The sequence below is a fragment of the Mirounga angustirostris genome, unplaced genomic scaffold (genome assembly GCF_029215605.1).
Source record: "Mirounga angustirostris isolate CCGP_5_RB_7025 unplaced genomic scaffold, mMirAng1.0.hap1 SCAF_5, whole genome shotgun sequence".
NCBI lineage: Eukaryota > Metazoa > Chordata > Mammalia > Carnivora > Phocidae > Mirounga > Mirounga angustirostris.
The window spans coordinates 32,940,546-32,957,658 of NW_026991713.1; the positions used below are offsets into that span (position 1 = coordinate 32,940,546).

General features: G+C 34.5%; 1 long non-coding RNA gene across 1 annotated transcript in view; it reads right to left on the minus strand.

Annotated features, from left to right (window-relative positions):
• LOC123838110 (uncharacterized) overlaps nucleotides 1–17,113 on the minus strand; it is a 270,249-nt gene that overhangs the window by 84,975 nt on the left and 168,161 nt on the right. The window lies entirely within an intron of this gene.

Below are 17,113 nucleotides of genomic sequence, written 5' to 3' on the forward strand. Positions count from 1 at the left end.
CCTTGCAGGCACTAGAGGATGTTTCCTTTTATTCTATATAAAACGAGGAACCGTTGAACTGATGAATGACAATCTCACCTATATTTAGAAGATTATTCTGACTACTGAACATGCTCCCGGAGGCAAGGGATGAATCATGAGGGCTTGTTAATAAAAAGTAATACAGGTGAGATATGGGAGTATGTTGGAACAGAGTGGTGACTGAGAAGTTGTAAGAAATGGTCAGAATCCGGAAGAATTTTGCAAGTAGAACAGAACATTACCTATTGACAATGCGAGATGTGAGAAAACTAGAGTAAAGGATGAAACCATCATTTTTGCTCGAGTAATTGATAAAATGGAAGCAAACCTACAAGGAAGGAGAAAACTTGAAGGAGGAGCAGATATGGAGAGAAAAAAAAAAAAGGGTTTAGTTATAAACCTGATTAGTTTAAGATTCCTGTCACAAAAATAAAAGGAGTTGTCTATTAAATATTTACATATATGTTACAAATAAACCTCTAGAATAAACTCCACTTGCTCATTGCATATGATTCTTTTACTTGGTGCTTTATTTAATGTAGTGGTATTTAATTTAGAATGTCAAATTCTGTATTCCTAAATACAGAAATGATTTTTTCTGTATTTTATTGCTTAATATAATATTTTGTTTCTTGTTCATTATTTAGGGTATACCAAGGACCTGTGACAAATACAGTTCTAAATACATACTAGCCCAACTGTAGAAGGTATTTGGAGTTGAACTGGGTATAGAAGTCTGCAGAGTGGTTGTCTTACGAGCTTTATGCAGGGGCCCAAGTTCCTTCTATGGTGTGGCTGCATAAGTCATTATTTCAGTCCTTATCAAATTTTATATCCAGAGGAGGAAGGGAAAAGCAAATTGAGGAAGCCCCTAGATAGTTTCATGGGCCAGGCATAGGATTAGCACATATCACTTTAAAAATTGAAAATTTTCAAATTGGGGCGCCTGGGTGGCTCAGTTGGTTAAGCGACTGCCTTCGGCTCAGGTCATGATCCTGGAGTCCTGGGATCAAGTCCCGCATCGGGCTCCCTGCTCGGCGGGGAGTCTGCTTCTCCCTCTGACCCTCCTCCCTCTCATGCTCTCTGTCTCAAATAAATAAATAAAATTTAAAAAAAAAAAAAAGAAAGAAAATTTTCAAATTACAGTTTCTACTGAACGCAAATTGTTTTTACACCATCATAAAATCAAAGATCGTAAGTTGAACCATTATAAGTTGGAGACTCTCTGTAACCTGCAATTGTACCTTTGAGATTCTCTTTGAGTTATTTCAGATACTGATATATATATATATATATATATATATACACATATATATACATATATACATGAATTGATATACATTTATACATATATACAGTATATTACCAGCATTTGCTGTTTTGTTTTGATCATTTAAAATTGTATTATCCAGCTTTATCACAGTGTCAGAAACTGTGATATATTATATCTACATTTGAATTGGTATGATCAATTTTTGAAAATGTTTTGTGGCTTCTGAAAAAAAAAATGTTTCTTCTAGGTGTGTAGCACACCAAATTTAATACATATATTAAATGTCCTTTAGTAATTATATAATTCAAATTCTCTGTACTCTTTTTTAATCTGTCAAGAATTGATAAATTGTGAACTAGAGTTCTCCATTACACTTGCTTTGGTTAAATTTTCTTTCTATTACCTGTTTTGCACTAGTGCTTTATAATTTGTTATAGCTCTTATGCATTTTTTTATTAAACTTGGAAGGCACCTCATTTTATTTACTTTTTCCTAAATTATTCTTTATTTGATATTAAATATTAATACTGACTTACATAAGGGAATTTTTTTAAAAGATTTGTTGGGGCACCTGGGTGGCTCAGTGGGTTAAGTGTCTGACTCTAGTATTCATTCAGTGCAGGTCATGATATTAGGGTCCTGGGATGGAGCCCCACTTCAGGCTCTGTGTTCAGCATGGATTCTGCTTGTCCTCTCTCTGCTCCTCCCCTGCTATCTTTCTCTGTCTCTGTCTCTGTCTCTCTCTCCTAAACAAATAAATAAATAAATAAATAAATAAATAAATAAATAAATAAATAAAATATTTTTTAAAAGATTTGTTTAGGCATAAAAATGCCTGGGTGGCTCAGTTGGTTAAGCGTCTGCCTTCGGCTCAGGTCATGATCCCAAGGTCCTGGGATTGAGCCCCACATCAGGCTCCCTGCTCAGTGGGGAGCCTGCTTCTCCCTCTCCCTCTGGCTGCCCCTGCCCCCTGCTTGTGCTCTCTCTCTGTCAATTAAATAAATAAAACTCTTTATAAAAATATAAAAAAATAAAAAAGATTTGTTTAAAGTTCATTTTTAAACTTATTATTCCACTTTGTCTCTAATAAATGCCATATACTTATTTTACTTTGTAATCCAATCTGGAAATCTTTGTCTTTTCATAGGTAATTTTACCTGATTCCTGTATAGTCATAATTAATAGATTTAATCTTCTGTCTTATTTAAAACTTTCTATTTTTAGCTTTATTTTATTTCCAATTATTATTATATAGAATTTATTCTCTTTGAATGAGTAACTAAATAATTTTTCTGATTTCCAATAGAAATTTTGAGACATATATTCCACTTCTTTTTAAATCTGTGCAACTGTCCTTCATTGCCTTTATTTTGAACTATTATTATTTTAATTTAACATCATTTTTTCTGTCTCTATGAAGTCTTTCCTATTTCAGGATTCTAGTTCATTACTTGAAATGTACTGTAAGTTTCTTGGTGTAATATTCTTTCCAATCGTGTTTTCAAAAACAGTTAGCTGTTTTCTAAAATGCCTTCTTATTCCTTGAAATAATTCTATTCCATAGGAAAGAATCTATTCTTCCACAGGGTAGTCCCCTTATTGTTACATATCTGGTAATTTTACCTTGTTTGCTTATTCTTTTCTATCGTTTATCTTTATCCTTGTCTATTAGGTAATCTCATGTATTGAGCTGTTCTATAACACATTATATGGGTTAAGAAAAGTGAGAACGGTTACTTTACTGGTTGAACCTCATCAATTCAGAGATACAGCAATGTGAGAATGAATGAGACCCAAAAGCACTACAAACAGGGAGCCTTTGCTTTTTGTTCTAAAATTCTTCCCTGGGTAAGATGTGACAACCTAGAACTACCACAAACAAAATGCTGTTTATCCTTTGATAGCTGCAGTTGTCTATATCTAGTGTACATAGGAGGAATCCTGTTTGGTATGCTCTCCAATATCTGATGTGTGTTCCAGAGAGGCAGGTAAGATTCAAATTTGTCCTCCAACATCACATTCCCACAAAGCTTCTCATACACACATACCCAGCCTTCATTCTTCCAAGTAAGGCAGTTTATGAGTTTTAGTTAGAATTCAGCCCACATTCCCAGTAAGAACAACTGTCATATACAAACAGGGAGTTGTGGGGGGTGTTAAGTCCATTTGTCATTCTGGTCACATCTGTACTCCCTTTTGTAGAAATCTCTTCAAGTATATGAAATATGGATATCATCTTTTCCCGGTTTTTAGAGAGAATACAAATTTTTCCAAAAACTAAGCATGAGAATGGTCCAAGGGATAATGCTGTCATGTTTAAAGGGAATTTTCTTTTGGTATTATGTCTTCTCCATGTCTGGTAAAGATGTGGCACTAAAGGGAATATACCAAATTTGCTATATGACCCTGTCTCTATGCCAGGTAGAAACTATACGTCTTCCAAAATTCCATCCTAGTGCCCAAAGCACCCTCTTCCAGCTTTCTGAATAGTGTATCTGCTATAAGACCACAGAGGTTTTATTTTCAAAAAGTAATGAATAAAGTAATATGCAGCCCAGATTTTATATGCCACATCTGTTCCACTGGCCCTTAGAACTCCTCCTTCAAATTAGGATTGTTTTGTGTGCTTTATACAGAAAAATGATTTCTGTATTTCTTAATGATTCTGTTGCTTCCTGAGATCAGAAATTATTTTTAAAAACTCATTATACTTCACACTTATTTTATTACTTTTACTTTTATCAAAATTTCTAGGATGTGAAATATACATTTCATTAAATTACAGTGTTCCTATAGCTTTTCCATTATTCTGTATTTTCTTGATCTTTTCTGCACTTAGCACAGCACTTGAAATTTTAGCAGTGAAAATACTAGTAAATAATCACAACTGATATTTTTACATTTCATGATTAAATTTAAGTGTACATCATAGACTAATGAGATGCAGAGAATACAAATCTGTTTTTGAGAACAGGAGATACACAGTAACACAGTGAGATTACATGTAATTCCGAGGTTATATTTTTAAATCAGCTCACATTGCAACGAATGTATAGTCAAATGATCCTTGAATAATTCTTTAATCACTATCAGATCTCCAAGACCTGTAAAAAGACTTACACTCAGTTTCTTTTGGCTCATTTTAACGTGGCTCTAGCCTTTCTATCTGTGAGGCTATAGAAAATAAGTTTGGGAGGGACTCAAAGTAGAATTTAAGGATAATAATGGACTTTTCCTTCATTTTCTCTGTTCATTATTGTATTACGTAAGTAAAATGAACCTATGCAAGGACTTCCTAGTAATTTTGTATTAGGTAGTTCAACAATCCTTCCTCTGCATTTCTTTATTTCAAGTTTTGATTCAAATTCTAGTTACTTAACATATAGGGTAATATTGGTTTCAAGAGTAGAATTTAATGATTCATCACTTACATACAACACTCAGTGCCCACCTTCATACCTGTCACCCACTTACCCCATCCCACACCCACCTCCCTCCATCAACCCTCAGTTTATTCTCTTATGGTTTGCTTCCCTTTCTTTCTTTTTTCCCCCTTCTTGTTTCTTAAATTCATCTGTCTTGTTTCTTAAATTCCACATATGAGTGAAATCATATTTCTTTGACTTTTCTTTCTTTGACTGACTTATTTCACTTAACATAATACACCCTAGCTCCATCCATGTCCTTGCAAGTGGCAAGATTTCATTCTTTTTTTATGGCTGAGTAATATTCTATTGGGCTCTTTCCATAGTTTGGCTATTGTTGATAATGCTGCTATAAACATTGGGGCACATGTGCCCCTTCAAATCAGTATTTTTGTATCCTTTGTGTAAATACCTAGTAGTGTAATGTTGGGTCATAGGTTCATTCTATTTTTAACTTTCTGAGGAACCTCCATACTGTTTTCCAGAGTGGCTGCACCAGTTTGCATTCCCACCAACAGTGCAAGGTCCCCTTTCTCTGCATCCTTGCCAACATCTGTTGTTTCATGTGTTGTTAATTTTAGCCATTCTCACAAGCATGAAGTGATATCTCATTGTAATTTTGATTTGTATTTCCCTGATGACGAGTGATGTTGAACATCTTTTCATGTGTCTATTAGCCATCTGTATGTCTTCTTTGGAAAAAATGTCTGTTCATGTCTTCTGCTCATTTCTTAACTAGATTATTTGTTTTTTGGGTGTTGAGTTTGATAAGTTCTTTATAGATTTTGGATACTAGCCCTTCCTCTGCATTTCTTAAATAAACTGATCAAGATATTTCAAAATTTCTTACATGCCTCAAAGATTTAATAAGATAACAAAGATAATATAATTTAACAAAGAATTACTCCGAGGGCCCATACTTTGCCTTTATTCAGCACATATAATGAACTTAGCATAGAGAGATATTGTCATTAAATATGTGTAGAATGAATGACTTAAGCATACCACAATACTGACTTATCTAGATATAACCAACAACAGCGAGATCTTACTGGGCACATTTTTCCAAATTATATTTTAATACAGCTATCAAATCATTATGAATCTCACTTTCTTCATGCAATGAGCTTAAAATATGTAAGAAATAAAATGTATTTGTGTTGACACAAATTATACAATTTTTGATGCTCTATTATGTCTGGTTTTATCTGAAAGTTTCACAGTCACCATATTTCCCTCCTGACAAAGTGATAACATAAAATATAGTCTAGTTGAAATCATTGTTTCATTTCTTTTTGAACATTTCATGATCATGTCAAGGTATTTTGCTTCAGGTACTTAAGACATCAATGCTGGAAAATCAGGGTTTTCTCATTATTGAATATTATCAAAATTCAATTACATACAGCAATATTTAGAGAGTGCTAAGGAAAATAGATATCTTTAGGCATATATTACTGTATGGAAGATGTAAGTTAAAGATTGACTTTCTTTTCAGAATGGTATTACCTATGTCCTGCTCAGGATTGATGTATTGGGCGACCAGTTACTTTTTAAATAATCAGACATATATTAACTGTCCTAACGCTACAACTATAATGAAGAAAACTATTTGTAAATAAGAGTACTGTCATTTTGTGCAAATTTGCACGCACATACACACACACACTCTAAAAGAACTTTCAACTGTTTGTTTTCCCTGTTTATTGTTTTGTTTATTCCTCTTTCACACACTTTATAGCATCTAGCAGATTAATTGCAAGCTTAATGGAACCACTTCCATCTGACTAGATCATCTTGCAGTGTTTATATTTCTGTAGTATACTCTTTACTTTCTTAATTTATGTAATTAACTCAGATGAAATGCTTGTGCATTGCTTTAGAGATGTTATGAATTAATTACTTATTTAATTAGTTATAACTCAAATAAAACAAAAAAGTACCATATAAATTTTAAACACTTCAATTATAATAACTTCTTGCACAGCTGTAATTGTAAAAAAAAAAGAAAAAGACATAAGAAAAATATAAAGGTGCCACATAAAAATTATAGAAAATAAAAGATAATAACAATGACAAAAGTTTATTAAACTTCACATTTTATTTAGGATGTTGAAAGAAAAAATGACAAAAACAAAAAAAGTGATCATGTTCCTATAAGTCCCTGATTAAATCCCTGAATTTTTCATTATTTTTGCATGAAAAAAACAGTGAAATGTGTATTTTTGCTAATAAAAAGCATTCATTTAAAAAATAAATGCATTTAATTAAGTCTTCATGATCTATAACTTATAAACTTGAGTTTTCAAGTTACAACAATTATATTGCCTTTTGGGAAATATCTATTGATTTTCTAATAGCTATGAACAATGACATGGTATCTCAACATTTTATATTCTAATAGCAACTATAGCTTTAAAACTGTAGCTATTTTGCCAATTTTTAAATTGTTTCCGAGCAATTTCAATAAAATTAAACAACAAAGAATTTAAAAAGAACATATTTGTATTAGTGTCTTGCATGCCCCAATGCATTATTCGTTTTTAAACATTATGTTTACAATCACAATTGTAAGATATTATGAAAATTAATTATTTGTATAACCCTTGAGGGAAATTCTGTTCCAAAGTTATAGATGTCTCCATTAATTAAGTAGGATCAGTTGCTCGTATATACAAAGGTTAAAATGTGACCTACTTTTAATAAATAATTTCATTTTGTTACATATATGTAGTTGATTATCTCTTACCTGCTTCTTTTTTTATAAAGATAACATATATTTATTTATTTTTTTAAGATTTATTTATTTATTTTAGAGAATGAGGTGGGAGGGGCAGAGGGAGAAGGAGAGAGAATCTTAAGCAGACTCCATGCTGAGCATGGAGCCTGACACGGGGCTCAATCTCATGACCCTGAGATCATGACCTGAGCCAAAACCAAGAGATGATTAACCAACTACATCACCCAAACACTGTAAAGATAACATATATTTAGTTGAAAGTCTGAGTCATGAGGTAGGGCTTGTATTGATTATTTGCATGATAAAATAAAACATAGACAAAACAGACTCAAAATCCCTGTGCATTTGAATAATTTTGAGCAGTCAGAATCATTATATACAGACAAATAGAAATAATATTACTATAGTGATATTATTCAAATGACATTGCTTTTTGATATTTCCCTAGAAGATAATTTTTCCCATCCTGACACATTATTACAGGAATGCTTAATGAAAATGAGAGTTTGTTAATATTCTTAGAAGGTGGTTTACAGTAAATCCTGTTCAATGCATTTTAGTAATATATGTTAATAAATACAGCATAGCTAATATCTCATGCTTTAGTAATTTTGCTCTGGAAAGTGGATCTTTTCCTCTGGGTACCTAGTCCCCATCTCTAACTCCTATTAAGCAACACTGGTATGAGAAAAAAAGAATGGTCTACGGCCATACCACCCTGAACGCGCCCGATCTCGTCTGATCTCGGAAGCTAAGCAGGGTCGGGCCTGGTTAGTACTTGGATGGGAGAAAAAAAGAATGAAGATTTTTTTCCAGTTTATATATATATTTAGAGAAATAAATTTGCGAGCGAGTGTGGGGGAGGGGCAGTGGTGAAGGGAGAGGGAGAGAGAGAATCTTAAGGAGGTTTCATGCCCATTGCAGAGCCTGATATGGGGCTTGATCTCACAACTCTGAGATAATGACCTGAGCTGAAATTAAGAACCGGATGCTAAACCAACGTGAGCCACCCAGGTGCCCCAAGAAATAATTATAATTTTAAAGTTCATTTTTATTTACTCTTTTAAATTTCTTTTCAAGTTTCATCTATGTCACTCAAAGAAAGCAAAACTCTACAAACTCTTCATTCCTTTTCATCATGTAAATTGGCCTTTTTTGGGTCCTATTGTTAGTGTAGACTTATTTCATCATTACCACATTTTTCAAAGTCATGTCCCAGGATATGATGAGTCCAGTTTTGTCACTAAAAATGGCTCATCTACTGAAATCATATACCCTTTTTTGACTACGGAATTACCACTTAGGATCTTAAGGAAACAGGTAGAAATATTCCTCATAGAGGCATATAACACAATTATATTGCTTTCCAGTCCTCTACGGTTTTGGTAATTTTACCAAAATAAAGGGACTGCATTTTATTTGGTATGATTTCATTTTTATGGCCCATAAAATATAGTGAGTGATCTTTACTTATTTTCAAAGTCTGTACAAACCATCTTTTAAACAATCTGTTATAGAAGTATATCTAACTTTAATGTCATGAGCCCCTGGTCTATAAATATCATAGATCTTTTTTTCATGATAAAAAAAATGGCTCACTGTTGGCATTCAGCATTAACAGCGTCTTGGTGAGAAGGCGCATCTTGTTGAGCAGGCTTTGATACTTTGTTTCTCTCACACACACTGCTGTTTCTACGGCTAACTCTTCCATGGGCCTATTGGAAAAGCACTATGGTGTCAGGGAGAAAGGTTGGCTGATAGCCACAGACTGTGTTTATCTTGCCCACATACTTCCTGAGCAACTCTTCTGAGGGAGATTCTCTCTGACGGGCACTAACATAAGACACACACAAAGATCCATGGACTCTGTGCCTACTCTGGTGTCACCTTCTCAGACTTTTTCATCTATTATATTCTAATCTCCTTCCTTGCCGGATCTTGAACAAGAGGACAGGCCATTGGCAACTTCTCAGAAATCATGTCTACACAAACATGACTTTCAAAGTCTTTGAAGATCTATGCATTTTCCTTGGTACAGCTACATTAGGAAATGGCACTAGAACTCTTCGGGAAGTGATTGAAAAATACTGATCGTGTCTACTGGTGATAGCTTTGCAGCCTTTCCTTTAATCACTAGGTTCTACTTACCTGAACTTGTTAGATCTAGAAACTGGTAAAGAATTACAAATTTCCATTTTGGTAGCTGAAGTTTGCCCTCCATTGCCAGTTTATGATTTTTCCTAGTTATATAATTCAAAACCACTCTAGACAGCTGTTCATCTCTCTCACCACTAGGATCATTATGACTGACCAACCATCACCACAGATTCCTATAGTTCAAGGCACTTTGATTGCCATTCTGACGATGAGGTCCATTACAGTGATGAAGTCCACCTTATCTTTGATAGATAAGTAGTACCATATGATCATTGCCATTCTGATATCTTATCAATCCCATTGATACTAGGGAAATATGTTCTTAACCCTGGTTTTTAGAAATCAGACATCCTGGGGGCACCTGGGTGGCTCAGTCGTTTAGCGTCTGCCCTCGGCTCAGGTCATGATCCCTGGGTCCTGGGATCGAGCCCCACATTGGGCTCCCTGCTCCATGGGAAGCCTGCTTCTCCCTCTCCCACTCCCCCTGCTTGTGTTCCCTCTCTCGCTGTGTCTCTCTCTGTCAAATAAGTAAATAAAATCTTGAAAAAAAATCAGACATACTGAGCTGCTCAATGATGCCTGATTCTCATCGCCTATACTTTCCTTATTGTTATGCTGAAAGGAGTTTTATTTAAGCCCTTTGGGGAAGTTGTTTTCCAATTTCATATAATAAATCCAGTCTAACTTGTCTACATGTGTGTCACACAGCATCTATACTCTTTCCCTATCTATCCTTTGCTTTTTTAGTAAATGGGATGCTATTGTTGAAGGGGTTAATACCACCTCACTTACCATCAGCAGTGGGGTCCACATTGCTGCCTGGCTGGTGAGTAATTCTGTTCCAGAATCCCATTCTAAGGATTTGTTTTCAATAGTCAGTTCCAGTACAATAACTCTTAGACTGAGTTTGCATCTCTCCACCCACCACCACTGAAAAGCAAGTGTTTGTGGACCATTAACTTAAGAATTGATCCAAAGGAACAGGAGAGAAGAACTAGAAAAACAAGACAGAGGAGGAAAGTCCAATACAAAGGTGCATTATTAAGTTTGTTGCAACACTAGGTAACCAGGGTTGTTTCACAGGGACCTTCTGATGAGCCAAATAGAATGCAAGCTGAAAAGACAGTCAAAAATTGCATTTTTGTTTCTGTTTTTATGCCCCAGAGACAAACAAACTGTTTAAATACTCCCTGATGTTGTTTGTAGGATATCCTGTATTTCTATTCTGCTTGTAAAGAGACTCCCCTGTGGTCCTAATACACGATTTTATGATGGTTGCCCCAAGCAGTGCCATCAGTCTTCAGTTTCAAGTACTGACAGAACTTGAACATTCAGCTCTGGGGCCACAATGAAACCTGATTATCTCAGCCCACTTCATTAGTTAATGGTGCACAGCATGATGCAAATTTTTAATAATGATTAAAGTAACATTATGATATATAGAACCTCTGAGTTCTCAATAATATACCATTAATATTACTTTGATAAATAAGCTTACTTTTCTTACACTAATAGAAAATACAAATTGATTTCATAATGGTTTAATTGAAACTGTTTCCATGATATATTTTAGAAATTAAAATTTTGATCTTCTGACACTCAGTTGCCTTGATGATATTTATCCATTGGAATTTGTTCCCCAAAGCACTGGTATCAGTAATTTATGATAGTCAAATCAAAATAAATATTTATATCCATGAGCCTGTAAGTCATTGCTAACATTATTCCTAGAAAGATTTCTCTCAGTCTTAAAATCAGAAAGGATTAGCTTTCTTCTAATCTCCCACTTTGCTCAACTTGTTCAATTCAAGTGACGGATACTTGTTTCCTCATAAGACAACCCATTGTATTGTTGGACAATTCCAGTTGAAAATTTTTCCTAAACTTATTAAATCAATGTTTATACAGTTTACTTAATAAGGACTGATATGTAAACTGTAACCTATAGTAATCCAGAATGTCTCTTCTGTCTCCAATTTAAAAGCTGAAGCAAAACCAAATGACAACTTTTAATTCCTCCATTTCCTTCCCATCCAAAATTTAATCTATCCTCTGCCTCATTGGCTAAATTTTTTTAAATCATAATATGACCACTTTTCAGGAAGTTGGCAGCTTCTTAGTCTATGACAACATCTTTTGTCTGGGCTACTTAAGGTAGCAGCTTCGAAACAATCTCCTTGCTCATTTTGTTGCCCATACTCCACCATCCACAGAGAAGCCAAAGGGCCCATTAATGCATAATTCAGATTATGTAAGTCTTCTAACCCCTATGCTTGCTTCCCACTCTAAATAAAGTGAAATGCTTAGCTCCTTACCATGCCCTCTAAAGCCCTATGTGACTTGATCTCTGGCTACCAATTCAATCTCATTATCTGCCATTCTTCCTGCTATGCTCTGGTCACAAGATCCTTCTTGCTATTCCTTTGACATGTTAAACATAGTCCTTTCTCAGAGATGTTCTCACTGCTTGGAATATTATTTCCCAGTTCTTCATATGGCTACTGTTATGGGTTGAAGTGTGTCCTCCTAAAATTCCTTTGTTGAAGCTCTAATCCCAGTACTTTAGAATGTGACTGTATTTGGAAATCAGGCCCTTAAAGGGGTAATTACGATTATATGAGACCATTAGGATAGGCTCTATCCATTGTAACTGGTGTCCTTATAAGAAGAGAAAATTTGGCACAAACTCATCTGGAAGGAAGACCATGTGAGGACACAGGAAGAAGACAGCCATCTACAAGCCAAAAAGAGAGGCCTTAGGAGAAACCAACCCTGCCCACACCTTAATCTTGGACTTCCAGCTTCTAGAACAGTGAGGAAATACAATTCTGTTGTTTAAGCCAAACAGTCTTGGCAGCCCTCGAGAACTAATATAGTATCTTCTCATTGTTTTAGTATTATCCAAAAGATTACCTCCTCTGAAAGCTCTGCTTAAGTATAGTATCAATGTAACATGCACCCTAATCACTCATTTTCTCATTGCCCTGTTGTCTTTGATAACATGTATTACCACATTGCCTTTTTTTTTTTTTTGCTATTGTTAATATGTTTATTTTATGAATCACTCTAAGATTATTGAGGATAAGATTTTGGCAGTCTTGTTCACACAGTAGGTATTTGGTAAATAATTACTGAATAAATGCCATGTTAGAAAACCATTGCTCTATCCTTTCATCATATCACTTATTATGTCTTCTTTCCCTCAGTAAACATCCTTAATTTCTTTAATTTTCCTTCTAATGTCATTCTATCCTGAAATTTTGACATCTTGTTTACATTCCTTTTGAAATAATAGACTTCATATATATTATTCTAAAGTGACTTTGATCATCACTGAGAATATCAGGGCTATTACTTATAGTGACCTGAATTAATTAACACTAGCTAGAGTTTTATTTACCTTTGTTAAAACAACTGTTAATGCTTTTTATAATCAATTGAAATTTTAGCATTTTATTTTCACACAAACTAAAAATAAACATTCTTCTAGCCTCTTTTACTTTTGGTTTAAAAAAATATTTAAATGCAAGATATATTTGTCTCATTAAACCAAACTTAGCTTTACCCCAAATTTGAAGTATTTGACCTGATTAATAGTTGTTCCTGAAAATATGCTACTCTCACTTTTCCCACTCCTGAATCACTCTATTCTCTATCTATGGCACCTCTTCCTTATTCATTAAATACAGTTATCTCTAAGTTGCCATTCTTAGCCTTCTCTCTTTTATTTATATTATATTTTGGGGGTAAATTTATTAAATTGCTTGTCTTCAAATGTCTTCGAAATTTGGCACATCCATGCTAAATTTATATCTTACTTTCCATTGTCTACTGATATCTACAAAATATTACCGAAATGTCACCTATTCCCCGCATCTTTAAGATTGCTACCATGGACATTTCTGATTTTTTCTAGTTGTATCATTTTCTTCATAAAACAGGAGTGTTAACAAACAGTAAAATGGATGAATTCTGGGAAGTTATCTGCTATCTCCTGGAGTGGGCTCAAAGATGATTTATAAAGTCTGCTTATTCCCAACTACCTTCATCAATCTCAGTAGCTTTCTTGTCACCAAATATCACAATATTTCCTTAGGGTAGATAATAGACTTCATAACTTCTACTAGTGTCTTTGAAACCATGATAAAGGAAGGGGAAGATGGAGGTGGGTGGGAAAGAGAGAGAAGTGGAAAAGTAGGTCTTTAGGATCAGAGAGATAAGGGTTCTAATCTTAGCATTGTCTAATAACAGTTCTTTTGCCTTAGGCACCTAAAAGAACCAACATAAAACCATTTCTATATTTCTAGTATGGCATAAATAAAATAAACTAACATAGGATTTACCATGAAAAATCCAGATAATTACAAATTATATATTTGAAACATTTAATAGAATGTAAAAATATATAATATAATATAATATAATATAATATAATATAATATAATATAATATAATATAAAAAATAATGAACATATAAAACACGGTAATTTCATTTTTAATAAAATCAAAGGGGCCCATATTGGACAGGTCATATGATGTTCTTGTCATAAGTGCACTTTTCTTATAAACCTCATGTTGCATAGAATTATCAGAAGTCTCTGTTAAAAAGTTTACACATTTTGTTTGTCATGCTCTATAGCACATGGCCTCTCCACCTTGGCCACAATAAGAATTGACACCCATAAGCTGACCCACTGATCTGTGAGTAATACCAGAATCTTAACAGGTGTACTTTACAGGGAGACCCCAGGACCCATCCTCCAAGTCAGCTCTTCTTTCGATTTTGAAAACAAGGAAGACCAAAACAAAGGGAGGCTATCTAAGAGACCAGAAAAAGGGGGAGGCATAGTAGTAAGTATTACTAAAAGCAAAAATAAATAAAAATGAGGAGACTGAACCCATAAAGAAAGTAGAAGACATAATTAAGAGAGTTCCCCCACTATAAAAAAAAAAGACGTGGAGAATTTTGTTGTTAATCAGACTCAAAGGTAAAACAGGAAGGCACAGAACAATTAGCGAGACTCTAACTCATACACTTAGCAACACACTAGTATGTTTGAAGGTCAACAGCATGCTTGGACTACCGGAGTTCCTGTTGTATTTTGAATCGTGTAAGAGTGATATTTCATTTTCTCATGAAATTCAATGATGAAGCTTTTCATGTCTCTACTACTTGTTTTTTTTTTTTAATTATTTGTTTGTTTTGTTTTGTTTTGTTTTTTTTAATCCATTACCTGAACTAACAGATAAATTTCTGTGTCTTGCCATGTTAGTGGATAGATCTTAATGAAAATAGGACAATTAGAAAACAACTAGTTTAGGTTTCTTAGTTTACTGGTGAGCAGTTGTTTTTACCTCTGTTCACCCAATTAGTTGGACACAGACCAGATTAAACTCAGTTTCCTCTCTATTTCAGTACTTTTTCTGCTTTATCCTTTTGCTTTCTTTACCTCTTCACGGTACTCAGAGCCTCCAAATTGAAGTAAAACTTTCATTGCTCTCTTGGCTTTCATGTTACTCTCTTAGTTTTAGTCTTGATTTCCCTTTTCCAGTTTTATATTTTTTTATTAAAGATGTATTTATTTATTTGAGAGAAAGAGAGAGAGAGAGAGAGTGCCAGGTGGGGAGGGCCAGAGGAGATCTCAAGGAGACTCCCCTCTAAGGGCGGGGCCTGCCATGGGGTTTGATCTCACGACCCTGAGATTATGACCTGAGTTGAAATCAAGAGCCAGACACTTAACCAACTGAGCCACCCAGGCACCCCTCCACTTTTATATTTTTGTTCTGCAATATTTCTTCCATCTTATCTAAAGAGTTCCCATCCTCTAGTGTAAATTTTAGCATGAAAAAAAATTCCACAAATCTCCTCTAGCCAAAAGAACAACTTGCTCTTAAGTACTTGTGACTAATAATCAACTCAGGCAGCAAAGCAAATATCACACAATAGCTAGAGTTTGTGACAGTATTATTTTACACTAATTTGCTTAAGTCACTCTAGAATAATTGATTATCTTTAAAAGTTCTTTCTTGAAATTTCTTCCAAAAACTCTTATAGCTTTATTTCATCATGTTTGTGACTCTAAATTAAAATTTAAAAAATAGTTTATTTTGCTTCGTAATACCTAAATAGAAGGTAAAGAATTTGGTTAGCAGCCAATCAAGGGTATACATTTTCCATACCTTTGGAAATTACCATTAATTCCACTAGAGCCAGAATCTTACTATATCATGCCCAGATTATTATAACAATGGTCTTAATTTTCTTGTTTCAGCCTCACCCTACTCAATTGTATTTTTTCTTATACCCCTAGATGATTATAAGACACAATGTAATGCTTTTCCATTGGCTCCCTATTTCCTCCCAAATACCTCTGCATTTGAAGCTTCTTCATAATCATTTCTATTCTTACATTTCTCCCACCATGTGATGGAAGATGTCCCACCCTGTGATGTCCCACCATGTGATGCTCCCACCATGTGATGTTCCGCAACATATGCTCTGTTTCAAAAGGGCTGATTGTTCTATGTCACTCACAAATGCCATGTTCATTCCTTTCTCACACCAGGATTCATTCTGTTTCCTCCTATTTGGGGACACCCATCTAGTTTGTGAATTTTTTTTTTTAAGATTTTATTTATTTATTCGACAGAGAGAGACAGCGAGAGAGGGAACACAAGCAGGGGGAGTGGGAGAGGGAGAAGCAGGCTCCTGGCTGAGCAGGGAGCCCGATGCGGGACTCAATCCCAGGACCCTGGGATCATGACCTGAGCTGAAGGCAGACGCTTAACCGACTGAGCCACCCAGGCGCCCTAGTTTGTGAAATTTTTTATGGCTAATACAGTCCACAATCATTTTCCTAGTCTCAAACTTTTGTTGCCTTTATTGTCTTTATGAACCAGCTTACCCTTAATTGGTTTTTATTTCATGTATATTATTTGCTACAAATAAAGAGTATATAGTAGAAACCATGTAATAAAAGCTATTTTTTTTTGTATTGACTTCAGTAGTTAGCACAGTAGGAATTTAATTAATAGATGTTAAATAGTAAGAGTTTAATTAACAGATGTTAAATAAATACTTTGGCTAACTAACCAATTACAGTCTTCCCCGCAAATGTGCATAAGGAAGAAGATAGTGCTCTCTCTGTCACTGCTGATCTTTCCCAAGATGTTCATGGCATTTTCAATTATTTCTTTAGAAAGATGGCCTCTGCAAGGACATTCAGGACATCTATAGCATTAAATATAACAACAACAACAATAACAACAAATGCTGGAAGTTAGGAAGAAAGAGGAAAGAGCAAAGATTATATAGCACCACTTAGGGAATCTTGAAATGTCATTTATCCTTTCAAGATGATGGAGATTTTAGCTAGAGAACTAAATGTTGCCATAATCCTGAAGCTCACTTCACTATTACACCTGATTATGAGATTTTCCATGCATGAATAATTTGTAGATGATATGCATAGCAGTCTTCATCTCTTCCATTGTATT